Raw genomic sequence first — 13,802 nt, 5'->3', positions numbered from 1 at the left:
CTGCAAGACTGACATTTGCTACTGTATAAATTTCTGGAAGTTCCGAAAAAACTTCTCGCAACAGTCAAGTACAGCAAGTAATTGCAGCAAGCTACGGAGAACCGTTTACACTAGCTTGCGGAAGCTACTTCTCCAAGTTGACGAAACTTGCAGAAGTCAACTTGCTGCGGATGTTTCCACATGCAAAGAATTTGCAGAAGTAGCTTCTGAAAGCGACTTGCGGAAGTTTACTTCCTAGTGGACACGCGCCTTTAGAGTTAAGTATGTTATATGTTGCGCAAAAATTCTCGCCTTCTTCCAATGTAGCCCAGGTAAGCTGAAAGGTTGAACACCCTTGCTCTACAGCGTTTGCTCTCTGCAGCTCCCTCTAGTACCGTGGAAGTTATTCTCTGTTGTCTTAACAGATGTCCTGTCATCTTGTCCCTTCTTCTGTCAATGTTTTCCATACATTCCTTTCCTCGTTGATTCTGTAGAGGACTTCCTCGTTCGTTACCTAATAAGTCTCCACAATTTTCAACATTCGTCTGTAGCACCACGATTCACATGCTTCCATTCGCTTCTGCTCCGGTGTTCCCACAGTTCATGTTTCACTACCATGCAATGCTGCGCCTCAAACGTACATTCTCAGAAATTTCTTCCTCAAATTAACAGTTAATAGCATAAGGCAAACACATACACGTGGCCGTGCTAATTACATAAGGGCTAGATAAATTCGATGGTGTAGGAGTGTGTTGCCAATCAATCCACTGAATCTAAACCCATAGTTGAGCAGTTCTGAGCTGCAGATAACACTAATACCGATTTCTAAATCATTGTGTGACAGTTTTAGATTGCTTTCAAATATCTTTTCACGTATTACGCAACATCGACCGGAGTTGCACTGCACGTCGAGCTCCGCTCCTGCATTTCGCTCCCCAGCAAACACACGTCAGTGCACCGTTCTACAGGAGACGGAAACCACACTTGAACACAGAATATCTCACCGAAACACAGGACATCGGCAGACTTGCTCTACTGTTAACACTGTACTTGCGGCAACAAAGCAACAAGACGGGCGAGTCACAGTGCCTGCAGGGAGAGGGCGTGACCTTGAGATGTCTATTTCATGGCGACTACTCCAGTAAATCAACCGTAATTAGACATTTGTGCCCAATACATACGCCGGCCGGAGTGGCCGTGCGGTTCTAGGCGCTTCAGTCTGTAACCGCGTGACCGCTACGGTCGCAGGTTCGAATCCTGCCTCGGGCATGGATGTGTGTGGTGTCCTTAGGTTAGTTAGGTTTAATTAGTTCTAAGTTCTAGGCGACTGATGACGTCAAAAGTTAAGTCGCATAGTGCTCAGAGCCATTTGAACCATTTGAACCCAATACATACGAAAAGGTACTTTTTTTCTTCTGAAGTATTTTTATTTGCGTCTGCAGCAGCTATAATTACTGACCACCGCCCTTGTTAATGAATAAACGTGTATTAACGTGGCGTACAAATGTAATGTTAAAGTTCAGCACATAATGCAAACAAACAGTGTGTGCATTGAAGCAACATGACTTTCTTTTTGACGCTGACAACATCCTCACTTTACAGATATCCCAACTTTCATTGTAATAGTATTCAACTGTTCGCAACAATGACGCGCATGGGCGCGCCGAATGCTGCAGTTGAAACTGCGTTCCCGCCAAACTCCAACCGTTTTCCTCTGATCGGAAGTAAACTATTCTGGGTGTCCAGCTTTCACTGAAAACAAAAACTGCTTCTGTGTTCGGTCCCTGTTCAGTAGTTTATTAATAGTGAAACGTGTAATCATCTTCAGAAGTACGAAAGCTGCTAGTTTTTATAAATCTCTGAACTACGTTTCTTATTTAGATGCGCCCTCCAAAAAATAAATTAATTTTCTTTTTTTCCGATGCACACTTTGTCACATACGTCCAATGTTCTGTGTGTTTCGCGTTGTCTCTTATCTCGTCTCATTTACATTTCTGACTCACAACGGGGATTTCATGTGATATTAACTGTGAAGGGGCAATATTTTCAATTTTGCTATCACATCGTTGTTCTCTTGATTTTGTGACGTCTTTAGGAAACGAGTTTTGATTCACTTTTATATACTTTTATTTTATATCGGTTGTGCAGTATACACGAGATAAAAGCTGGAGCGAGACATGACTTATATCCATCCCTGACGGTGTTTGAAATTTTTAATTCGTTTATTGTGTTACATTTAGTTATTATGTATTCTTGGATAAGATAATGCCATAGATTGCACTATGCACTACGTCTTCTTCCCGTTGATTTTCAGGATTCTGTCAAACGTTCATTTATATCGAGACCTGCAGGTGGTAGCGGCATAATTGTCGCAGTCTTCCCTACTGTTGATTACTTCATCATTTGGTTCACAACTGTTGAAGTAATGATGTTCTGTCAGGCTCTTTCTGTTTGTTATTTGCTCTATCTTGCATCCATTGTCAGGGCACAATGGGAAAAATTCTCTTTCATTCTGGCATGTGTCGGCAGGGTGTAGGGAATGATGCTGAGTGATCAAGCACCTGCCTCCCTCCACCTCACTGACTGCTGAAAGTTGTGTAGCTACAGATGTACAACATGTAGTGTGTGGCTTCTGGTCAGTTCCACAGTCCTGTCAACCGCCAGGCAGCTGAACGGAGAGGACCTAATGCAATGTGCGCTTAGTCTTGTGGACACTTTTTTCCATCGCTGGGTGTTGGTCAGTGTGACGATGCCAGACACGCCTGGAGCGACCAGTGTCCAGTCTGGAGAAGCTGAGCCGCTCTCCACTGTCCACTCTGGAACCAGACCACGCACACACGCGCTGACCAAGGTCCAGTCGTTGCAGCCAGTTCTCCAGTGTTTCATGCACGGTCCACGTGCAGCACATGCCAGGTCCACCTGGTGTGGAGGACACAGAGGTGTGAGGCCGAGGGTGTGAAACCCCAGTTCCAGCCATTTCACCTATCAGCACTGCGTCATGTTTCGATACTGAAAATCAATTATTTGATGATCTCAGTTATGTGTATGCACTGATGGAATAACTTTTCTACAGACAAAAGTATCTGTCTCAGTTTCTTTTGAAGTTATCGATTTTACTACAGCGTAGACTAAAATAAAATAAGCAAAATCAATTTTCGAGATTATGCTGTGAAATTATTAAGTTTTTTTTATGTCTTTAGCTTCGTACACATTCGAGACAAACTGCATTCTCCAGTAAAGAAAAATCATTTTGTGTTCTGGAGAAATGTAGAAACACGCGAAGCAGTGCTGAAATAATGACTCATCTTAGAAGGTATTAGCAGTTGTTTTGCGTAGATATCTGTGTTGAATCAACCCAGTACGCAAGTAAAACGTGGACGATAAACAGACCAGACAGAAAAGGAGCTGAAGCATTTGTAATGGTGTGCTATAGAGGAATGCCAAAGAACAGATGAGTCAATCGAGCACGCACGACCCACACGAAAAACAGTTGAACACACGCACACACACACACACACACTCACAAATAGTTCTTAATACAAAAGAAGGAATATTTCTATGATGACAACTCATAACATCAACAGCATATTTGATTCTGCGGGAGTGACACTTCATACGGGTGCTGATGGATATCAGCCAAATCGGAATTGAATAAAAATCCAACAGTTTAATAATCGTTGCGTGATGGCCATGTGCAAACCCCTTCTCGTGTATCTGACAGGTGCTCAGCGTAGAACACCGTTTGATCCTCCAGCTGTATTTTGCTGGCCGTTGGTAACGTTCTCCAGCGGTGGTGACTGGAGATGCTTTTCGCTGGAGGTGAACCAGCTGTTCCCAGACCACCACTATCATTTTCTAGCTGCAGTTGAGCTGGATAGTTGTCTTCGACCCAGAAACACTAGACTGTAGTGTATAGCCTCACAACTGAGTACACACACACACACACACACACACTAGTCTTTTTCGATAGCCAAATTACTATTCGGAAAAGTGAAAATGACCTATAATTTCCAATAATTCGTCTACATAAGTAACTTCCAAAAATTTAAGTAATGACGTTCAAAGAGAAATGACCAGTACGCTCAATAACACTACCGGATGAGCGGTCCATAGAAAACGTGTTACATTTTCAGCTGATAGGGCGCAATAAATAGTGTATTACATACGTTACATACTAAATACGTTTCAAATGATAACGCAAGGCAATACACTGAACATTGTGCTACAAGACCAGGATGTCAACTGAAATGGAACTTACGAGGAACTTCAAGAGATATACCCTCAGACTTCGCATACAAAACAATGATTTAAAAGAAGAAGTTAGCTTACGTCAGTCCTCTGACAGGTCTGATGCGGCCTACCACGAATTACTCTCCTGTGTCAACCTCTTCATCTCAGAGTAGCTCAAAAATGGTTCAAATGGCTCTGAGCACTATGGGACTTAACATCTATCATCAGTCCCCTAGAACTTAGAACTACTTAAACCTAACTAACCTAAGGACAGCACACAACACCCAGTCATCACGAGGCAGAGAAAATCCCTGACACCGCCGGAAATCGAACCCGGGAACCCGGGCGTGGGAAGCGAGAACGCTACCGCACGACCACGAGCTGCGGACTCTCAGAGTAGCACTTGCAACCTACTTCCTCAGTTATTTGCTGGGTGTATTCCAGACTCTGTCTTCCTCTACAGTTTTTACGTTCTACAACTCCCTCTAGGACCATGGAAGATATTCTGTGATGTCTTAACAGTTGTACTATAATCATGTTGTCAGTTTTTCCCGTATATTCCTTTCCTGGCTATTTCTGCAGAGAACTTCCCCATTGCTTACCTTATCAGTGCCTCCAATTTTCAACATTCTTCTGTAGCACCACATCTCAAATGCTTCGATTCACTTCTTTTACAGTTCTCCCGCAGCCCATATTTCACTACCATACAATTCTGTGTTCCAAACGTACGTTCCCAGGAATTTCTTCCTCAAATTAAGACCCATGTTTCGTACTAGTAGGCCTCTCTTGGCCAAGAATGCTCTGACAATGGTAGTGCGCTTTTTCTGTCCTTCTTGTTCCGTCCGCCAAGGGTTATTTTGCTGCCTAGGTACCGGAATTCCTTAACTTCCTCTACTTCGTGATCACCAGGTGTAATGTTAAGCTTTTCGCTGTCATCATTTCCGCTACTTCTCATTGTTTCTCCTTTGTTAGATTTACTCTCAGGTGCATTCTGTGTTCATTAGACTGTTTATTCCATTCAACAAGACCCTGTAATTTTTCTTCACTTTCTCAGAGGATAACAATGTCATCAGCGAAACATATCATTGATATCTTTTCACACTGAGTTTTAATTCCACTCTTGAACATTTATTTTGTTTCCGTCATTGTCTCTTCGGTGTATAGACTGAACAGTAGGCGTGAAAGACAACATCTTTGTATTACTCCCTTCTTAATCTCAGCACTTGGTTCTTGGTCTTCCGCTCTTATTATACCATCTTTGTTCTTGTACATACCGTATATTACACGTCTGTACCAATAGTTGCCAGCTATTTTTCTCAAAATTTCCAAAATCTTCTACCATTTTAAACGCTTTTTTAACGTCGACAAATCGTATCAGTTTTCTTTAGTCTTGTTTCCATATCAACCGCAGCGTCAGAACAGCCTATATGGTGCCTTTACCTTCCCTAAAATCAAACTGATCATCATCTAACACATTCTAACTAGATAAATATAAAAAGTGGAACACGGATGAATAAAATGGGACAATCTTGACTCTTGCACCAAAGTGGTTACGATGACTTCCCAGCGAGCGACTTAGTGATTCCCTGTGGCATTGCCAGCACGTGGTGCGTTAAAGAAGTGTAGAAGTGTAACGGGCAGGACTGGGGAATCGTTCTGACGGCGTTACCGGGCTCAAATGGAGGAAGCCACAGACGTACACCACTCTGACGGCAGGCAGGTTGTTACGGCCTGACTTTCGGGCACGAACATCTCCGGAATGGCGAAGTCGGTTGGTTTCTCGCGTGCTACTGTCGGGGCCATCTGTGGAAAGAGGTCGAAGGTCGCTGAAACGACGGGTAGACGGACGAGGTATGCGGCGTCAACGCATCGTCAGGGAGGTAGGCGGCTCGCCCGCGCTTTAAAGCAGACTGAGTGAAGATCTCCATCACATGTGAAGACAGGGTACAATCCCCGTGCAGTACAGTCAGGTCTTTAGGAGATCACTGCTGAGCGCACATTGTTGAACGTGGACTTCCACGGCAGGTGACCCCTACTTGCTCCCATGTTGATCCAACGACGTCGTCAGATATGATTGCAGTGTGCATGGCATTGACGAGATAGGGCCGTGGATCAGTGCAAAAGTTTCCGGTTGATCTGATGAATCACGTTTCTTGTTACACCAGGTCGATAGTCATGTCCACATGTGCTGTCATCAAAGCGAACAGTTGCTCAAAACATGCACCGCGATCACGACAAAGATCGGTGTTATGCTGGGGGAATTTGGGCTTGCAATGGGGTTGTGGCAATAATCGAAAACATCGTCACAGCTGTGGACCACGTGAGCACTGCCCTTTCCTTGCATGCTATAATGCGAAGTGTGGATGAAGGGCAAAAGGCAGATTCGATACTTCTAGATTTCCGGAACCGTTTGGTTCAAATGGTTAAAATGGATCTGAGCACTATGGGACAACATCTGAGGTCATCAGTCCCCTAGATTTAGAACTATGTAAACCTAACTAACCCAAGGACATCACACACATCCATGCCCGAGGCAGGATTCGAACCTGCGACCGTTGCAGCAGCGCGGTTCCGGAACCGTCTGAACCGGTGCCCCACTGCAGGCTGTTAAAGAAGGTGCAAGCATACGGAACAGGTCCACACATGTGTGAGTGGCTCGAAGACTTATTAAGTTACAGAACTCAGTGCGTTGTCCACAACGGAGAGTGTTCATCAGAGACAAACGTATCGTCATGGGAGCCCCAGGGAAGTGTGATAGGACCGCCGTTGTTCTTTATATATATAAATCATTTGGCGGACAGGATGGGCAGCAATCTGCGGGTGTTTGCTGATGATCCTGGGATGTACGGTAGGGTGTCAAAGTTGAGTGACTGTAGGAAGTTACAAGAGGACACAGAAAAAATTTGTAGTTGCTGTGATGAATGGCAGCTAGCTCTAAATGTGGAAAAATGTAAGTTAATGCGGATGAGTAGGGAGAACGAACCGGTTGTTCGCTTACAGTATTACAAGTGCCTGATTGACACAGTCAACCCGTTTAAATATCTGGGCGTAACGTTGCAAAGCGAACATGTGAGGATTGTGATAGTAATGGCGAATGGTCGACTTAGATTTATTGCGAGAATTCTATGAAAGTATGGTTCATCTCTAAAGGAGACCTCATATAGGACACTAGTGCCACCTATTCTTGAGTACTGCTCGAGTGTTTGGGATCCATGCCAGATCGCATTAAAGGAAGACATTGAAGAAATTCAGAGCTGGCTGGTAGAGATTTGTTACTGGTAGGATCTAACAAGACGCTAGTATTACGGAGATGCTTGCCTGGAGGAAAGGCGACATTTTTTTCGAGGAAGGGAATTGAGAAAATTTGGAGAACCGGCATTTGAAGCTGACTGCCGAACGATTCTGTTACTTCCAACATAAACTTCGCGTAAGGACCACGAAAACAAGATACGAGAAATTAGGATGCGTACGGAGGCATACAGACAGTCATTTTTCACTCGTTGTATTTTCCAGTGCAATAGGAAAGGAAATTACAAGTAGTGGTACGGGATACCCTCCGCCAGGATACCCTCCGCCACGGGACGTAATGTGGATTGTATCGATGTAGATGTACACGCAGATGTAGATGTAGACCGCCTCCATTTCCTCACGCTTTATGTCCTCCCCACCGTCCACGGCATCTTCCAGCAGAATAACTCTCCACGTCTCACGACCAGGATCGGGCTACAGTGGTCTGAGGAGCTTGAGACAGAACACAGGTTGATGACTTGGCCACCAAATTCGCCTGATCTGAATTCGATGGGACAGTCCAGGGACACAATCGTCAGCCAGCCCAACATGTACGTGGTCACCTAGTGTCACATACCTCCGAAAATCCACCGAGCAAACGTCGAATCAATGCCATGCAGAAACTATGCTGTGTTATATAGAAATAGGGGAGAGAGTGTCACGGACGTGATACGGGATTTGGAGTGCACATATTAAAATAAAGACGTTTCTCGTTGTCACGGGATCTTCTCACGAAACTGAAATTACCAACTTTCTCCTCCGAAAGCGAACATATTTTGTTGACACCTACCAACATAGGGAGAAACGATCACCTCCCATAACAAAATGCAGGAAATCAGAGCTCGCACGGGAAGATACAGGTGTTCGTTCTTTCTGCGCGCTGTTTGAGAGTGAATTACTCTGAAGGTGGTTCGATGAAGGCTCTACCAGGCAATTAAGTATGCTTTGCAGATTAGCTATGTAGATATAGACGTAGATGAAGGAAAAGTGTGAGCTCATCCACATGAGAACGAAAAGTTATATGTTAAATTTCGTTTTCGCAATAGGTCACACAAAATTTAAAGGCTGTCGATTCCACCAGATGCATGGCAATTGCAATAACACACAACTTTAATTGGACCGAACACATAGAGAACGTTATAGAGAAGACAAACCAAAGACAGCTGTTTACTGGCAAAACACTCAGAAGTTGCAACAGTTCTACTAACAGACTGCTTACATTACGCTTGTCAGTCCTCTTTTGCAGTAGTGCTGCGCAGTGTGGGATTCTCATCAGACAGAACTGTCGGAGGACATCGAAGAAATTCAAATTATGGCAGCTTGTCTTGTGTTATCGCGAAATAGAGGAGAGACTTTCACGGATATGATAAACGAGCTGGGTTGACAGTCACTAAAACAAAGATAGTTTTCATAGCGGCGAAAAGTTTTCACGTAATTTAAATCACCAATTTTCTCCATGAATATGAAAATATTTCATTGTCTCTAACCTCCATATGGAGCAATGATCATAGTAATAAAATAAGAGCGTAGAGCAATTGTCTAAATGTGGCTCTAAAACCCCTCTGCTATGCACCTTAAGTTTGAATTGCACAGTAATCATGCAGAGATAGGAATAGGACAACTGTGGGACAGGTAGCCTCAGAGAGGATCGGAGTATAAGGGTATTCCATGAGGTGAAGAAGGAGATAAATAGAACGATTCCTAGACGAAATGAAAATGTAATACTTCAGTTTGAAAAATTTTGGGTATTTCCTGTAAGTAAACCATATTTCGAATGTTGAAACCAGATAAACAAATTATCCTGTATTTTGCTACCGTGACTTGAGGATCTTTAACAACCAAAGGCTGTATTAGGTTGACACGTTTCTTGGGCGGATCTCTCATTTAATTAATCCAACGTAATACAGAGAGCAAGCCTCTGTGCAATACTAAAATGCAGTTACATGGCTGATTTCGAAAATATAATTTATTCAGCAGGTGCTGGAGAACAAAATGGTTCGTTTTATTATTACAACTGTAGCCTAACGCATCAGCTGAACTGCATTACTAAAAATATGAGTCATATAAATCTGTAACTTCGGAAATATTACAGACTGAAAATTCAAGACCAGTTTTGAAGTCATCACAAAAATTCATTTGCAGTAAAACATTTTATACATAATCAATCAGCCATTTGTAATTTCGTTGAAAATCAGCTTATTTTATTTTGCCGAAACGGCAACCACGTCTGCGGAAAAATAATGGACCCTAGTACGGCTGCTATCACATTAATCTACATTTAAAACAAATATAACATGCAACAGAAAACGTTTTATTTAATACTAGTGTAAATGAAAATGGGTCTAACTCTCCAAGCAGCCTTATTTTGTTATTAAGTGCATCTTTATTCTTTATTCTGTGGCTTGACATCCCGTGAACTGTGGAACGTCCCCTTTTGAAAAAAATATACGACTGTGCTTAAACTGACACACAATATTTTTAGCGCAACGCAATCTGACCTCCAAAAATCCCTACAAAAGAATGGCCCTGACTATAACATTAACCTATACCTTTCACAAATCACTTACCTCACAAAAATCTTCGTTACTCGAACTACTGCAATACAGCGAGCGCCACTACTGCCAGCTAAATAAAAGATTCAAACTACGGAAGGCACTAACTACTGATAGGCATAGTTAGCAATTGAAAGATTTTAATAGAGAACAAACAATGTATTTACCTTAATAGTCACAATACATATAGCAGTTCATGACATCCAGTCTTACAAATTTCAAAACTCCGCCATTTCTCTCCTCACATCCACCACTGCTGGCGGCTCACCTCCAACTGCCCAACGCTACGCGCTGTTCACATCCAGCTGCCCAACGCTACAATGGCAGACAACAATGCAAACTAGCCACAGACTGCACACAGCACAGCCAGTGATTTTCATACAGAGCGCTACGTGACGTTACCAATAAGAAAACCTAAACAGCCTACTTACATAGCCCCCATGCTCCCCACAAAAAATTTTACAAATTGTTTTGGGCAGTGGCCAATACAGATTTGAAAAAAAATTTATAATTACAATAACAAAGAAATCAAATGCACACACTTAGTGATACAATGTTGGTCAAAAGCTAAAATTTTCTCACAGTCAATAAAGACAGTCCTGATTATTCATCACAGTAAAATTGCAGTGTTTTTCTCAAAGTCTGAGCAGTAAAAGAAAATGCACATGGAAATAGTGGATTTCCATGCAGTCTTGAAAAAGTAGTGTTGTCCTTCCAACGGAAAGACAGTGCTGACTCTTGACATGCAGACAGGTAATGGGCCACATCAGAGCAAACCCACCGCAAAGTCAGTCGAAGTTTTGAAGAATATTGGTAGGTAGGTCATCACAGAGTAGACCCGCTGTAGTCCTGGTAGAGATTACGGTATTGGTGGGCCACCAGAGGTGCAGACCCACTGCAGTCCTTCTAGAAATAATGGTGTTGGTGAGTCATCAAAGATGCAGACCCACTGTAGTCCTTGTAGAGACGGCCAGCAGCCATCTGTTGCGACTGTGCAGGTGCACAATCACCATCGAAGAGTCTTGAAGAGAATATAGCAAGTCCATAAACCACCACTTGTGCACGCACAAGGATTTTGGAATTGTCCTTAGAAGTCTTGCAGACAATATAGCAAGTCCATAAACCACCACTTGTACACTCACGAACTTTTTGGAATTGTCCATAGAACCAGCAAAGCTGTTATCCAGTCCCTTGCTGAATCATTAACACACGTGCAAACACTAACAGTCCCAACTTCTCACATATTGTGCATTACTATGACCAACAGAAATGTGTGCAGTGAAATGAATGCTTACAAGTTACTTAATTTGATGAACTGGTGTCAATTACAATATTATAACATGAGAATACAATAACAAAGGTACAAAATACATCATTAAAGAACATAACAATACAGATAACATTTGTAGTAATACAGGCTTTACAAAAGAATAGAAATATACATATACATCAGTGTTACAGGAATTATGACATAAGTACATACATAAAAGATCAGAATAGCTTTCGAAACATCAACATGAGCATTAAAACAAAACAGAATAAATAATGTCTAAACATCTTTATGAAGAAAATAACATAGTATTTGAAAAATTCTACAACATAAATCTTATTAGCTAAACACATAAAGACAGGAAAAACACAAATATACAAGAGTACACAAACATATAGAGGGATGACACAAAAGGAAAGGACAGGGTTTGTTTTACTGCAGTATTTAGCATGGAGATCTCCCTTCGTTCATCATTATTCCCAAAAAGTCCTATCTAACCCTGCTCTCTGTATTCTGTTCACATCCTCTGTCAAAAATAGTTTTTCTCCACTGTACACTACCTTTTTTTTTTTGGCGAAACCATTTTCTTGTAGCTTCTCAATGCATTTCTTCCAATTCATCATAGTTAGTTTCTTATATAGTCTACCCTCTCTTAAGCTAACTTAAATCTACTGAGCTCAGATGCTAAACTAAGAGATGAGGCAATGCAGCAGCACAAAACAATTAACACAAACAGCAATGACCAAAAAAATGCAAATTTGCAAAGCAAGCTACAGTAAATCTAAATTACCAAGCAATGCAACATTACAACTAATATGAGCCAATGTGCAGCAACAAGAAAAATAAATCAGTAGTAAAACTAGCTTAACAGAGTAATACAAAGTGAAATTTAGTAGCACTATGCCTGGAAAACAGCTGCAGCAAATGCAATAACTTATATCTAAACATGAGAAAGCTGAAGCAGAAAAAATATTACAGTAAAAATGACCATGTTTAATACCTATGTCACATCTTACTCTACCAAAAAATTACCAAGTAGTTGAAAAGAAAATTATGTATGCAATTTCTGTGAAGGTAAATGTCTTTTTGTGCTCCCTCATTTTTTTTGAAAAAAATTATTATTTATTCGATTGTAGACAGAAAATATTTGTATTATTACATCTATAAAATTTTATTTTAACCAATGCTGCAGAGCAGCTAGAAACTAGATATAAAACAAAATAGCCAAAGCAAGGCGTGAAACGTCATTCACCAGCCATATGGCATTTCATAATGTAGTAAACAATCTTTCAACTAGCAAGGCAGTAGATGTGAAATGTTTCTCATCATTTTATTAGGCATTTTAGTAAATATCATAAATTACGAGCTCCACAGTGTAATCATATGTTTTCAAGTTTGAGTGTGTCGTATTTGCGATGCTTTCTACAAAGAAATGTCAATAGCGAGGATAATGGCCTCCTTTTTTCTCCACCTGTGCCTCTGAAAGGCACACACTAATGGGTTTTTTCCAGGCGACTGTCGCGCAGCTGCCCTCGTAATGCGTCCTGCCCATGACGCATTATGTGAAGGTCACTTAACTTTCTTACTGAAATATTTACGACAGCAGTTTCCGCTACAGTGGCAGTCTCATATAAAAAATTCCACAGGTTGAAAATTTGCGTTACGAATGTGTAGAAACAAAATCCTATAAATATAACAGCGTCCAAAAACTTTTTGCCAGCATTGTGATACATTACGCATATACACACATTTCATAACTCTTAAAGTACGATTCTTGGTTTCCAACATCCTTTTTCACAAGTCAGAGGCCCTAACCACTACTCGTTATTCCTTACCTTATTACACATATACATATTCGTCGACACTTCTTCAATATTTCATCATAATAAATACGTAGCATAATCAAATTTCTCATATAGCATCAGCTTGTTGTTCATAAACATACCTCACCAGCATAATACACATCGTCGTCGTAAAAATAACATCATAACACCTCAGTCAAATCTCAAAAACGTCGTAGCTTTCTGCAATAATTTCAAAGCCTAAAAAAAATTCTCTGCTCATTTAAATAGTGTCATCTACCTCAAACTTACTATAAAAATCATGATCCCATATCAAATGTGTCATTCAAAGATCTCATAGTATCACAATGGTTCCGAAAAAATAAGAACAGTTCACAAAGTACAGACAAAATACAATTTCATAAGTGTGAAGTTATCCAACCGTGTAATTACGTAAACATCTGTCACAGATGTAGTAAAATAAATGTTTGTCTCTCCCAGTTAAATGATCAGATAGCTGTGTAATTTATGTGTTAGAGAAATATGGTACCGATGTGTAAAGTTGTATAAGCAAATACCACATTAGCTAGGGCTCCTTGTGCTTGCCAAACACATGGTACACAAAGTAAATGTGTTCCCCCCTGAGGATTAATGTAATTATACCCTCAGATGTTACAGATTACAGCAATGGAATGAAATGTA

The sequence above is a fragment of the Schistocerca nitens genome, chromosome 7 (genome assembly GCF_023898315.1).
Source record: "Schistocerca nitens isolate TAMUIC-IGC-003100 chromosome 7, iqSchNite1.1, whole genome shotgun sequence".
NCBI classification, from domain to species: Eukaryota; Metazoa; Arthropoda; class Insecta; order Orthoptera; family Acrididae; genus Schistocerca; species Schistocerca nitens.
This window is presented reverse-complemented; position numbering follows the sequence as displayed.